Source organism: Malania oleifera, chromosome 8 (genome assembly GCF_029873635.1).
Source record: "Malania oleifera isolate guangnan ecotype guangnan chromosome 8, ASM2987363v1, whole genome shotgun sequence".
Classification (NCBI taxonomy): Eukaryota; Viridiplantae; Streptophyta; class Magnoliopsida; order Santalales; family Ximeniaceae; genus Malania; species Malania oleifera.
The window spans coordinates 86,723,685-86,736,777 of NC_080424.1; the positions used below are offsets into that span (position 1 = coordinate 86,723,685).

The following is a 13,093-nucleotide window of genomic DNA, read 5'->3' on the forward strand; positions in this document are numbered from 1 at the left end:
CACAACAATGATTAGGAGGAATTATGGAGGAGTGATATACTGCCTGATATGTGTTGGAGGAAGTGATCAATTGTTCCTTACCTGATTCTCTGGATCTCTGTCAGCCAATTCCTTCCCTTGAGTATTATGATGGTTCTGAAATTTTCCAACCAATTGGTATATATTGCATGCATAATAAATGCCAATTTAAGTCTAAAGGTCTTTGCCCAGGCCTGCATCTGGATGTCTTATGTGGAAGGCAATTGATATTAACAACATGGTTGTTAGAATCTAACGATTCACGATTCAATTCATACAATTCGAATCACTTCTACACCAAATCGATTCGAATCTTACTAACGAATCTAAATACAATTGAATCGTTGCCGAATCTATCGATTCACCTCGTGAATCTGACAATTTGATCCGAATCTATCGATTCACACGATTTTGGACCTATCATATCTTGACAAGCCCAACTAGCTTGAAACCCCCAAAACAAAATATTTTTTTATTTTTTTTAATTGCTTATATTTTTACACAATTACCTTCACCATTCCTTATCTATGATAGTTTTGTACTAAAAAAAGGAGAAAATAGAATTTTAGGTCTCATTTTCTCTTCACAAAATCATTCTTCATTCTAGGAGGACTATAGTGTTCTGCCGTTGAGAAGAAGCGGCAGAACACTCACCGGATATGGTGGTACTCTTGTTTCGCTGTGTTGTTATGATTTTGTTGGTTGTTTCAATAGTTTATTCAATTATTATTATCATTTGGTTAATTTTTTTTTAATCTGAGAAAGAATATGCATGCAATATTATTATTTTTTTAGTTGTTGATGAATACCAAAAATTCAAATTTGTATTATTTTTTTCCTTGATTCCTTCTCTTAAACAATATAAAGTTATTTTTTTTTATTAATATTTCCTGACACATTCTCTGACTTTTCATTTGTTTAGGGAAAGCATACAAATGAAATATGATTTTTTTTTGGTATTCAAATGTGTTTAACTGTTTTCCTTGTTGTTTGTATGTCAATATATGCATATTGTTTGGAATTGATTTTGGAAATCTATACAGAATCCTATGATTTGATTTGATTCTTGATTCTCAATTCCCAAAATTGGAATTTCGATTCACTATTCGAATCTCGATTTGACAACTATGATTAACAACCTGTCACCTATTTTGTTTTTCAATTTCTGATCTTTTTTCTAATTATTCACTTCCCTTCTGATACTTTTATAGTGTGCAATCTGAAGATCCTATTTGGCTAATGGCTCCATCATCTGGGGCACGTTTCCTTATAGGCTTATTATCCTTGTACTGGCAGTGATGGGGGAGTATCTTGAAGTGAAGGTTGATGTCACTATGTTGACTCCCTTTTTTTAAGAAAGGGGGAGGGGGATGGAATGCCCTGCATGAATGTATGTTGTTGCATGATCTCACCATCACTTTTTATTCAGTTTTTTTCAGAAAGGATTGTTGATGATGGAATCTGAACAATTGCTTTGGCAGTTTAACCAATTGAAGGATGCTCTTGCTATGATCCTCTAATGCCTATTTCAATATGGGATGGATGGACGGAGGAAGTGTGTGCGAGAGTACTCATGTGCACGAAGGTAATTTTCTCGTACTTGAGCCTGTGTTGGTTTGATATCTGATTTGGACATTGGCTAGTTTTTCTAACCAGTGCAGAAGGTGCAATTTGGCATTAAACATCTACAGATTACTTAGTTGTTTTGAGAGTTACATTTACTATATTCATGTTGGAGGCATACCAATTGTGCCATTAACTGCTTGTCACTAACTCAGTAGCACATTGCTTGATATAAGAGGTTCCATTGACCACTCATTAAAGGTCAACCACACCGATCTTCATTTTATCCTTGCCAATAAAAATTAGTATATAGGTATAAAACAGAATCAACATAGGAATTGCAGAAATAAAAACCACCTGAAAATATAATTCTGCAAATGAAAGTTTGACATAACACATCGCAATTCAAAATTGTGCACATATTGTCTTTTTTTCTGAAAATGTGTTAATTGTTAAACTGAAAGCTGTACAGAGTGAGGAGTAATTTTTTTTTGGGAAAAAAGAAAGGGGAGGGGTGTGAGTTTGTACAAGCCTTCCTTTGAAGCTGGGGGGAGCAGCCATGGAACAGGCCAAGGATAAATGGAAGAATTGCTTGCAGAATTGGCTCCAATGCAGCAGTCTTCATTGCTGCAGAAAAGGTTTAAGGTGGATCAATCTTCTGCACCAACGGACATAGGGGTCCCTGTAGGGGCAATTGCCCCCTGGGTTTGGAGACCCTTCTTGGACATAAACTTGGTCTTGCATTTGCATCCTTTCCCCTTGGAATATATATATCTTTAAAAAACATTAATATTATGGCTCATGTTTAATGGTATGTGAAATTGGGTTCAATATTGAATTTTAATAGTTACTTGAGCATATTTATAATTTTTAAACATTAGCTCCTTAAAAGACGGAGAAGGGAAGCTTAGGCGCAACGGTAAGATTGTCGCCGTGTGACTTGGAGGTCATGGGTTCGAGACGTGGAAACAGCCTCTTGCAAAAATGCAAGGTAAGGCTGTGAGCTATAGACCCATTGTTGTTCGCTCCTTCCTTGGACCCTGCATACATGGGAGCTTTGTGCACCAGGCTGCCTTTTTTTTTTTTTTTAAAGCTCCTTAAAAGATTGAATCCCATGATTTCATTTGTGGCACCAAAGATAATATCATCTACGTAGTTTTTTACAATAAGCATATCATCTCCTTTATGTTTTAAGAACAAGGTAGAGTCAAAATGTCCTCTTGTGAAACCATCTTCCAAGAGAAACTTACCCAATTGTTCATACCATGCTCTCGGTGTTTGCTTATGTCCATAAAGAGTTTTTGAGAGTTTAAACACGTATTCAAGGTGTGCATGATTCTCAAATCCTGGGGATTGTTTGACGTAGACTTCTTCATTAATGTATCCATTGAGATGGACACTTTTAACATCCATTTGAAACAATTTGAAGTTTTTGTAACAAGCGAAGGCTAGTAACATCCTAATGACTTTTAGTCTTGCTACAAGGGTATAAGTTTCATCATAGTCAATACACTCTTGTTGGTTATACCCTTGAGCAACTAGTCTTGCTTTGTTTCTTACTCTGTTACCATCTTCATCTTTCTTATTCCTAAATACCCATTTTATGCCAATTATTGATGTGTTCTTAGGTTTAGGAACAAGCTTCCATACTTTGTTTCTTTCAAATTGATCAAGCTCTTCTTGCATAACTATGATCTAGTTTTCATCATTTTCAGCTTCTTCAAAATTTTTAGGTTCAGTTTGGGACACAAAGGTTATGTGATTGCATCTACTTCTAAGGTGTGATCTAGTACTGACTCCCTTAGATGGATTTCCTATGATGAGATCAGTTGGATGGTATTTGACAAATTTCCAGGCTTTAGGGAGTTCCTGATCAACTTCTTCTGGTTTTATAGTTTCTTCCCAAGGTTGTGACTCTTGATGATCAAATTTGTTATCTTGGGAACTTTCTTCTTGCTCATTATTTATTGTAAGTTGCTCAAGTTCCTTTTCAATTCTAATGGTGGTTACTTGATCATCTTCTTCTAAGTCAACTGTTGCTTTGGGTGCAAAAGGGTTTGATTCATCAAAAACTACATGTGTTGATTCTTGAACAGTTTGGGTTCTTTTGTTAAACACTCTATAAGCTTTACTGTTCAAAGCATACCCTAAGAAGTTTCTTTCATCAGATTTAGGATCAAATTTAGCCAAATGGTCTCTATCATTTAGAATAAAGCATTTACATCCAAAGACCTTGAAGTGTGATATATTGGGTTTCCTACCCTTCCATATTTCATAAGGAGTCTTACCAATTTTGGATCTGATTATAACATGATTACTAACATAACATGCGGTACTAACGGCTTCAACCCAAAAATATTTTGGAAGACTATGTTCATTCAACATTGTTCTAGCCATTTCTTGAAGTGTTCGATTCTTTCTTTCAACTACTCTATTTTGTTGTGGAGTTTTTGGTGCGGAGAACTTGTGTGAATAAACATTTTCATTACAGAAGTCTTCTAATTGTTTGTTTCTAAATTCTCTTCCCTAATCACTCCTAATGTGAACAATGGGTAACCCTTTCTCATTTTGGACTTTTCCACAGAATTGAATGAAAGTATTACAAGTGTCACTTTTGTTTGCCAGAAATATCACCGAAGAAAATCTAGAATAATCATCAACAATAACAAAAACATATAATTTTCCACTAATGCTTGTAACGTCATTAGGCCCAAAAAAATCAAAATGTATTAACTCTAAAGGTCTAGTTGTGGAGGTCATCTTTTTGGTTTTGAATGGTGACTTGATTTGTTTTCCATATTGACATGCATCACAGATTTTGGTCTAGAAATCGGAAAAACAAAATCAACTCCAATGAGCTTGACTAGCAAGCTTGATAGTGATGAAAATGGCAAAAAGGTTGACGAGAAACTATATAGAGGAATGATTGGTAGCCTACTTTACCTGACTTTTAGTAGGCCAAACATTATGTTTAGTGTTTGCTTGTGTGCAAGATTCCAATTGTGCCCCAAAGAATCACATCTAAATGCCGTAAAGAGGATTTTTAAGTATCTAGTAGGAACATATGACGTAGGACTCTTCTATCCTAAGAACGCTCTATTTGATCTCACCTACTATTCAGATGCTGATTATGGGGGATGCAAAACTGACAGAAAAAGCACTAGTGGGACCTTTCACTTTTTGGGACACTCACTCATTTTGTGGTTTTGCAAGAAGCAAACTTCAGTTGCACTTTCTACCACCGAAGCTGAATACATTGCCGTCGGTAGTTGTGGTCAAGCTCTGTATATGAAGCAGCAACTAGAGGACTTTAAATTTTTAGTAAAAGGAACCCTAATCCACAGTGACAACTCCAGCACCATCACTGTCTCGAAAAATCTATGCCTACACTCTTAAGGACCAAACATATTGAAATCCAACACCATTTCATCCAAGACCATATACAAAAAGGGGATATTGAACTAGTTTACATTGATACCGAAAATCAATTGGCCGATATCTTAACAAAACCCCTTAATGAAGAGAGATTCTACAAAATTAGACAAGAACTAGGAATGTGTACTCCTCAAGACATCTCTTAAAATTGTGAGGATCATTATGCATATTGCAAAAAGGGGAGATGGTTTGGTATAGGACCAAATCGTCCACGATTTCAGGAAGCCCAAAAAAATCGTCAACGGTTTCAGTTGGGCAGTGCGTCTATAAATAGCAAAAATCCCAAATTTTAGAAACCATAACCTCCTCAATCTCGGTTTCTTGTCCTCCCCACTCTTCAAACCCTCTTATAACTCCTCCAAACTGTACTAATCTTCCATTTCCATGACTCCCAAGCACGCCAGGAGCGAAGCCAGCTAGTCTAGAAGGAAATCCAAAGCAGCTTCTCAGGAACCCTTGCCCTCTCCGCCATCCAGCTCCTTATATCCAAACGGAACATTGTAAGTAGCAAAATTGTTTCACTGACTTTCCTTCAAAAACATTTTCCCGCTTTCATCGATAAGTTTAGGAGAATAGATTATGAATTTTTGATGACATACAATGGCTTCATATACCCTAAGTTAGTTATAAAATTTTATGCAAACTTTGTGTCTGGTACTCCTGAGGAACCTGCACATTCTATGGTTAGGGGTACGATAATCCCTTTGGACGCAGAGTCACTGTTTGAGATACTTATGTGTGACTGATATGATGTTACCAATCACCCTAGCAAAGGCTGACCAATGCATAGGGAATGGTTTAACTCTCATGAAGCATTAAAACTGGTAATTCACAATCCTCTAATTTCGGCAATCGCAAAACCTAAAGCCAAGGATTTAACTGTCGAATTTTGGGTTTTACATCAAATGATCAGTTACAACATCCTCCTTGGACATGGTGGACGCTACACGGTGACACTTGCCAATGTTTTCACGATGTATTGCATATGGCACAACCATGGGATTGATCTGCCTTCTCTCATTGTGCATGTAATGGAAGACAACTTGCGCAAAAGACTGGATGTCTCCCTTTTGGTCATCTCCTTACAGCTATCTTCCTCCATCATGATGTTCGTTCCACAAGTGCTAAGGAGGAAACTCCTAGTTCGGAAGATGCATATTCAAAACTCACCCTGTGCCGTATGCACTTTGTCTAGGACGAACAGACATCAATCTGGATAAAACCGAATCAGCAGCAAGCGCCCATTATTGAGGAAAAGGAAGTAATGGCAGAGGAGGACACAGCGGCAGGAGACCCTGATGAATATATGGACACACCAGAGGGTCTTGAGCCGACAAATGTGTCCATTATGCAGCGCCTTGATAGGCTTGAGTTGGGCATGAATGCCCGTATTGACTCTGTGGAGCAGCGTATAAATGCTCGCATCGATTCTCATTTTACAGAATTTCTTGATCTTCTCAGGTGACGTAAGTAAACCCCACCTTTGATGATGGACAAAGGGGGAGAGAGATGTTTATTGGTGTTGATGTTGACTGACTGACATATGTTTTTTTGTTTGCTGTTATTGATGCATGCTTTGATGTATGTTTTTTGTTGGCTGTTACTGATGCATGCTTATTGGTATTGGATTGATATCCTTAAAACTTTAACCCTTGTTTAAATTAAATGGGGATCAAGTTTATGAGATATAATAATACTAATCTTGTTTAAAACTTGTCCTTATAAAAAATTATTTGAGTGTAGGATATCTTGTATAAAATGCATTTGAAAACTTATTAAGTTTGTTTATTGATATCCCATAAGTTATCATGCAAATGCAATTACTCAACTCTTGCTAAATATTCTTACCAACATCATAAACACAGGAGTTACAAAAAGTTCTACCTCTCACACAACACATTACATATGTAAGACTTCATAAGGCTTCAATTGGTTGTGCTTGGGTATTCCTTGTGCAAGCTTTGACCATTGCTTCATTGAACTTCATTTTATTCTTGTGCTTGCTCCAGTAATGACCTGTTGTCCTGTACTGAACTAGAGTGCATATGTTGGTTAGTCCTGAGGGTCACGAATGGGTTGTTATCATCAAAACCTACTGAATTGGGATAGCTTAGCCACTGAGGCTAACAGATATAGTTGAAGGTAGAGAACTTTTAGGGGAATGTATCCAGTCCTTAGGTCATTCTAGAAAGAAGTGCTATGATCACCTCTGATGCTGTTATGGGCAGGCGGCAGCTCTTCAGAATATATATTGTACTGAAAGGGTACTTTCCTATAAGCTTTGTTCCGACTTCTGAGCCTCTCAAGTTATATATTTGGCTGCCAAATGTTTGGGTTGTAGTAGTTGAATTTGGAGCATATTACAAATCTCCAAAAGCTTCCTCTTTTCAATCAAAGTGCCAAATCAATTCCCTGGCATTGCTCATTAGGTGCATTTACATTTTATGTCCTAGCTTGCCTTTGCTTTTAGGGAGTTGGATTGATTTCTATTTGACCAAATGGTATTTCGTGATGTTGGCATTGCTGGAATAATCGTTGAAGCACTTCAAATCTTGTTGCTATTTAACGTGGGGCTGTGAGATGATGAGGAAGTATGCAGGTAGATTTGTGAAGTTGCTTTTATTGGAGTCGAGCATCCGTCTTTTGATAGATAACTTGAGTTCTATGATGCTAACCTTCTTTGATTCAAAGTGCTTCTCCTCTACTGGATCCATAATTTGAAGTGCCACAGCCATTGTAAAATCATGAATTTTATTATGTACCCATTTTTAAAGCTATGACTGCTACTTGTCATGTTGAAACGAGTAGAACTTGTTGCTGGTATGCTCTTCAATCTTTGAAAGCATCATAGTCATGAAAAAACACTTTTGGCTGGTATGCTTTTGAGTATGAACAGGATTTGTATTCTCAATTCTCATGTTGAGGCTAAGGGTAATGTGTGTGTTAGTCCAAGTTTGTAGATCTGAAAAAAGAGGCCCTGTTCATGACTGCTATTGTTAAAATGTTTGAATTTCCCGATGCAGATAACAATCCCATCAATGGTTTTGTTTTTTTGTTGGTACATGAATACAGTTTGATGGTAAAAGGAAGGGGCTAGAGTGCATGATTATGAATGTTAGATTTTCACTGTTCATTTCTTTTCTCATGTTGTGGCTAAGGGTAATGTGTGTGTTAGTCCAAGTTTGTAGATCTGAAAAAAAGAGGCCCTGTTCATGACTGCTAGTGTTAAAAAGTTTGAATTTCCCGATGGAGATCTTAACAATCCCATCAATGGTTTTGTTTTTTTGTTGGTACATGAATACAGTTGATGGTAAAACGGAGGGGCTAGAGTGCATGATTATGAATGTTAGATTTTCACTGTTCATTTCTTTTTTAATTTTTGAAATTATTAATTTATTGTTATTCAGTTGTCAGCTGAGCAGCGTAGAAGGAGCTTTATGTTAACTACTTCTTCTTCTTCTTCTACGTTATTTTTTTTTTTCTATTCATCACAATAAAATCACACTTAAGATTTTTTGTTTTTTCAAATGCTGTGACATTCTAAAATTGGATAGGCCTTCTATTATCCTATAAATTATAGAATGCAAAATCATGTGAGAACTTGTGATGATTTTTCTGTGATGGAAAGAATTCGTCTTCTGTTTGTGCGGGTACTGGAACTTTAATGTATGTTGCTCTTCTGATTAGCACTGAGCTTATTGGTATTATTAGACTCCAGAATTAATTATTCTCTTGTGATTTGACTTTTAATAGTAGAGGGGACCATGACACTCATCATGTTTGGTTTGTGGATGGTGTTGGAGTGGGAAAGGAATGGGTTAAAAGTGTGAAAGGGAAGCATGACAAAATTAAGTGATGAATTCAATTGCATTCCCTTTGATTTGATTCTATTCCATTTTCATATACCAAACATGTAGTCAAAAAGTATTGAACAAGGATTGAGGAGGCAATGTGAAATCAAATTTTATGGTAAAAAAATATTCAAGAACATTTGTTTGGACTAATATCTGAACAAAACGTCCATGGAATATATAATTGTTCTGTTCAAACATTTGGTCCTATATATTTTACTGGGAGTACAAAATATGAATTCAAACTTCATATGCTTTCCAAAGAAAAATGATATTGTTGTTAAGATTTCATTTAGGTAGTGTTTGAGAGCATGAATTTCAAGTTTTGGATATAGATTTGTACAGATTTATAAAAAAATTTAATATAATTTTTAATTACATTTGATCTAAATCCATAACTCACACAGGATTAGAAATTTCATACTCTTATGAGCACATGACAAGACTGTGCGACTCCGGTTGACTAGTTAATGACCACCTTATAGTCAGATTAGCATGAAAGTATTTTCATGCCATAAATTGTTAAATTATATTATCTGCCCATGTGACTGATCATAAAGGAAGCAACATATAACCATATAAAGTATTGTTCAAAGACTGAAAAGACAAGGTCATGTCAAATATGGTGTTCAAAACATTTCTTCCAACTTCCAAATATTGTCTGTGCAAAATTTAAATAACTGTCAAAATGTTTATTAATGTTGCTGTTCAAGTTTGTCCAATCAATTAGGGACCTTGATTCCTTGAAAAGAAAGAATAGAGCAAATTTGCAGAATGTGGAGTATTCTTGGGATCTTTCTGAAGCTGAAGTTGGGGAAGGCAAAAGTAGGAATAAAATGGCAGTAGTGCCAAGATGAGTTACCCCTTTTACTTTTTTCCAAAATTCCTTCTAATAGGTGGAACACCTTTCGTAGCATTCAATAATAGGGACCTTTAATTCTTAGGAAGTTACATGTCCTTAAACAGTTATATACCTTCGCTTTTCTCCTTTAATTGGGAGTTATCTCCTTTAAATTTTCTCCTTAGTTTTTAGGTTACACCCTTTAATGCTAAGGTATCTCTTGGCTTTCCTTGTTTTAGACATTATTTTATTCACATCAGTTACCCTCCTCTCAGGAGCCTTGAAATTATTTTGAAGCATAGGAGTTTTTAAAAAATGTAAACTAATAATTTCGCAAATTGAATTGTTTAATTATCAATCTGAATGAACCTTTTTGATCCAGGTAGAACTCACAGAGCTGAGGGGAGCATTGTCAAGTTTAGCTGAGCCATCTGTGTTATTTGCTGAGCTGTGTGCGTGCTTCCAAGTTGCCTTTGTTTTTGTTTTTATTGTTTTTTTTTGGTTTTGTTTTGTTTTCCTGAGCTGAGCAGAATTTTCCTCATGTTTTTGTTTTTTGATTTGTTAGGATCCCATCTATTGAATGAGTAGGGCTCATGTGTAATAAGCAGTCACATAAGCATAATTCACCTGGTTGATATGTGCAGACATCTGTTGATATGCGCAAAGTTTATCTATATAGGAGTAGAGTTCGATGATACGAGTAGAGCTCATGTATTCTTTGCCATTCTATCAAGTGGACCTATTTGGCTAGCTGAACTAGTTATGTAGCCTTTTTTTATGCTATTCTTTTGAGATATATTTCCTTGAATTTAGGTGTCAATGAAAAAAAGAATGCCTCGTCACATTATAATTAGGTGACCTAATTTGCACTTACCAATGTCTTTTTTATATTCTCTTGTAGGTCTAATTATATTACCATGACTATTTAATTTGGTTCTCATGTTTAAATGAAAAATAATTCTATAATTGGTCCTTTTAGAATACTAGAAAGAAGTCATTTAAACATGACAAACATATGGTGATTTCTTTCTAGTACTTTAGATGGGTCGATTATAGAATTAATTTTTTTTTTTTCGTTTAAATATGACAAACAAATTAGATGGCCATGGTAACATGGTCAATTAGAAATTATAAAGTCATTCATAAGTGCACATTAGGTAGCTTGATTACAATGTAAGGAGGCACATTTTTTTTTTTTTTTTGTTTTAGTATTGTATTTGTATGCAAGGAAATATATTCCAAAAAATAGCCTAAAAAGGCAGCAAGATTAGTTCAGGCCAAATAGGTCCGCTTGGTAGAATGACCAAGAACATATAAGCTTCTCTCATTTCAAAAGAAGCTTTACTCATAAGATAGATGAGTTTAGTTCACATAAATAGACGGGTTTTGCTCGTATCTATGAGCTTTGTGCATAGATAGCTATGCTTTTATCAAAATAGGTGAACCTTGCTTATATTAATAGGTGAGCCTTGCTCATACTAATAGGTAAATCTTGTTGACATATTTTCTAAAATAATCAATTTTATGGGTTTTCAAAGTCTTATATTTATGAATTCTCTAAAGCATACATGATGAGTATGTAATGCTATGTGGGCTTGTCCTACATTGGAAAGAGTGGAAAAGGAAAAGTCATTAATAAATGATAAGGTGGAATAATCTCTTAAAATTGGTTAAGAGATAGTTTTAATGTGTACCCTAGTATACCCTAGGATGGTGCTTTGCATCATCCGCACAGGCGCGTGCGTGGGTTGTAGGGTGCTACTAGCGCATTTAGTTGGCGCACAAATACTTAGTACTTTGAACGCTTGTATTGTTGCGAGATCGTGACCATTGATCATGATCAGATGATTTAAAATTAATCTTTTTTTTATAAGATCAAGTGGTGCGATATGGATTGTATAAATAATTTAACGGTTAGAATAATTGATTTTCCAAAATGTCTCGACTAGGACGCGATCAGGAGACCTTGGAAGTGCGACCAGGTCTATTGAACACGAAGAGAGAATTAAATATATTTCAGACACTGTTGACCAAGGCTTGATCAAGGTGCAACCAAGTCGACGCCTAGTTGACTTAAGAAATCTACTTCGCGAATGGCTGTTAATGAAGCAGATTTGAATAGATGTAAACTTTTGAAAAAGACATAATTTTGTTTATTTAAAGACAAAATTTACTCCATGAATAAATAGAAATATTCATTCTTTCTTTCTCTCATAAGGTTTTCAAAAATTATATTATTTTCAATCCTAGGTTCTGTTTTCTATAGAAATAGAATTCCAGAAATTTGTTAAGATTCCTTTGAGGGTGTTTATGATTAGTTTTTTGTTTGTGTTTAATGCAACTGATATTAGATTACATTCTGAGTTTCATGACATCTTGGAAACGTATTTGCTAACTCAATACATGTAGTGATTTAAAAAAAAATAAAAATAAATTAAATTAAATAATTAATAATAACTATTAATTAAATAATATAATATAATAATATATTAATACAATATAATATTTTATATATATATATATATATATATATTAAAAAGGTAACCTTTAGGATTTAAATTAGATCCTGAGAACCCCCCTCAGCTCACTCTTTTCGTCACTTTGCTCTAGCTCTCTCCGCCTCTCTCCTCAAACTTTGTCTCTCTATCTCTCTCAATTTTCTCAGCGAAACTTGAGCCGATTGATGAATGAAAGACATCCTTGGGTTCTAATTTCGGTCACTGACATTTTAATTCGAGAGATTTCATGGTTTGAACTTCGTAGACGCCATTCTTGCAATAAGGCAATAAGGTAAGGGGAATATATTATGTCAGGTTTTTATTTTTAAAAATTTAATCGATTAAATTTGAGTATATGATTTTGAGAATTTTGTTGGGATTAAATTAATTTGTAGGAATTTGATTATATTGGGTTTTTGGGATATAATGGAATTAAATTGAATATGTGAAATTAATCATATCTAGGTTTCTATTTAAATTTATTGGATATTTTTTTGTGAAAATTTCTCGAGTATTTTTATGAAATTCTAATTATTGAATAAAACGTGTGGCATGTGATAAATTAATAATAGGTTTTTAAATGAATCTGTTGAACTATTACAATATTATATTGTGAGTATATGTTGCTATGCCGATATATATATATATATATATATGTATATCGGGATTATATATATATATATATATATATATATATATGTGTGTGTGTGTGTGTGTGTGTATATCGGGATTGCTGTGAAATGATGAAATGACAGGTTTGATATGAATATGTGAAAATGACGGTTTAATTCCGTTTCATGGTATGATAGACTTTGCATTGATTTGTGAGATGTGAGTTTACTAAGTTATGAATATGTGCAGAATTGTGAATTTATAATGTGATGTAT

At 34.8% G+C, this 13,093-nt stretch overlaps 1 long non-coding RNA gene across 1 annotated transcript; it reads left to right on the top strand.

The window, feature by feature from the left end:
* The first annotated feature begins 1,229 nt into the window (after positions 1 to 1,229).
* Positions 1,230 to 10,373, top strand: LOC131162947 (uncharacterized). The gene is made up of 3 exons (XR_009138876.1): positions 1,230 to 1,408; positions 1,500 to 1,603; positions 10,091 to 10,373. It is a non-coding gene; the product is annotated as an uncharacterized LOC131162947 (long non-coding RNA).
* The last annotated feature ends 2,720 nt before the right edge of the window (positions 10,374 to 13,093 follow it).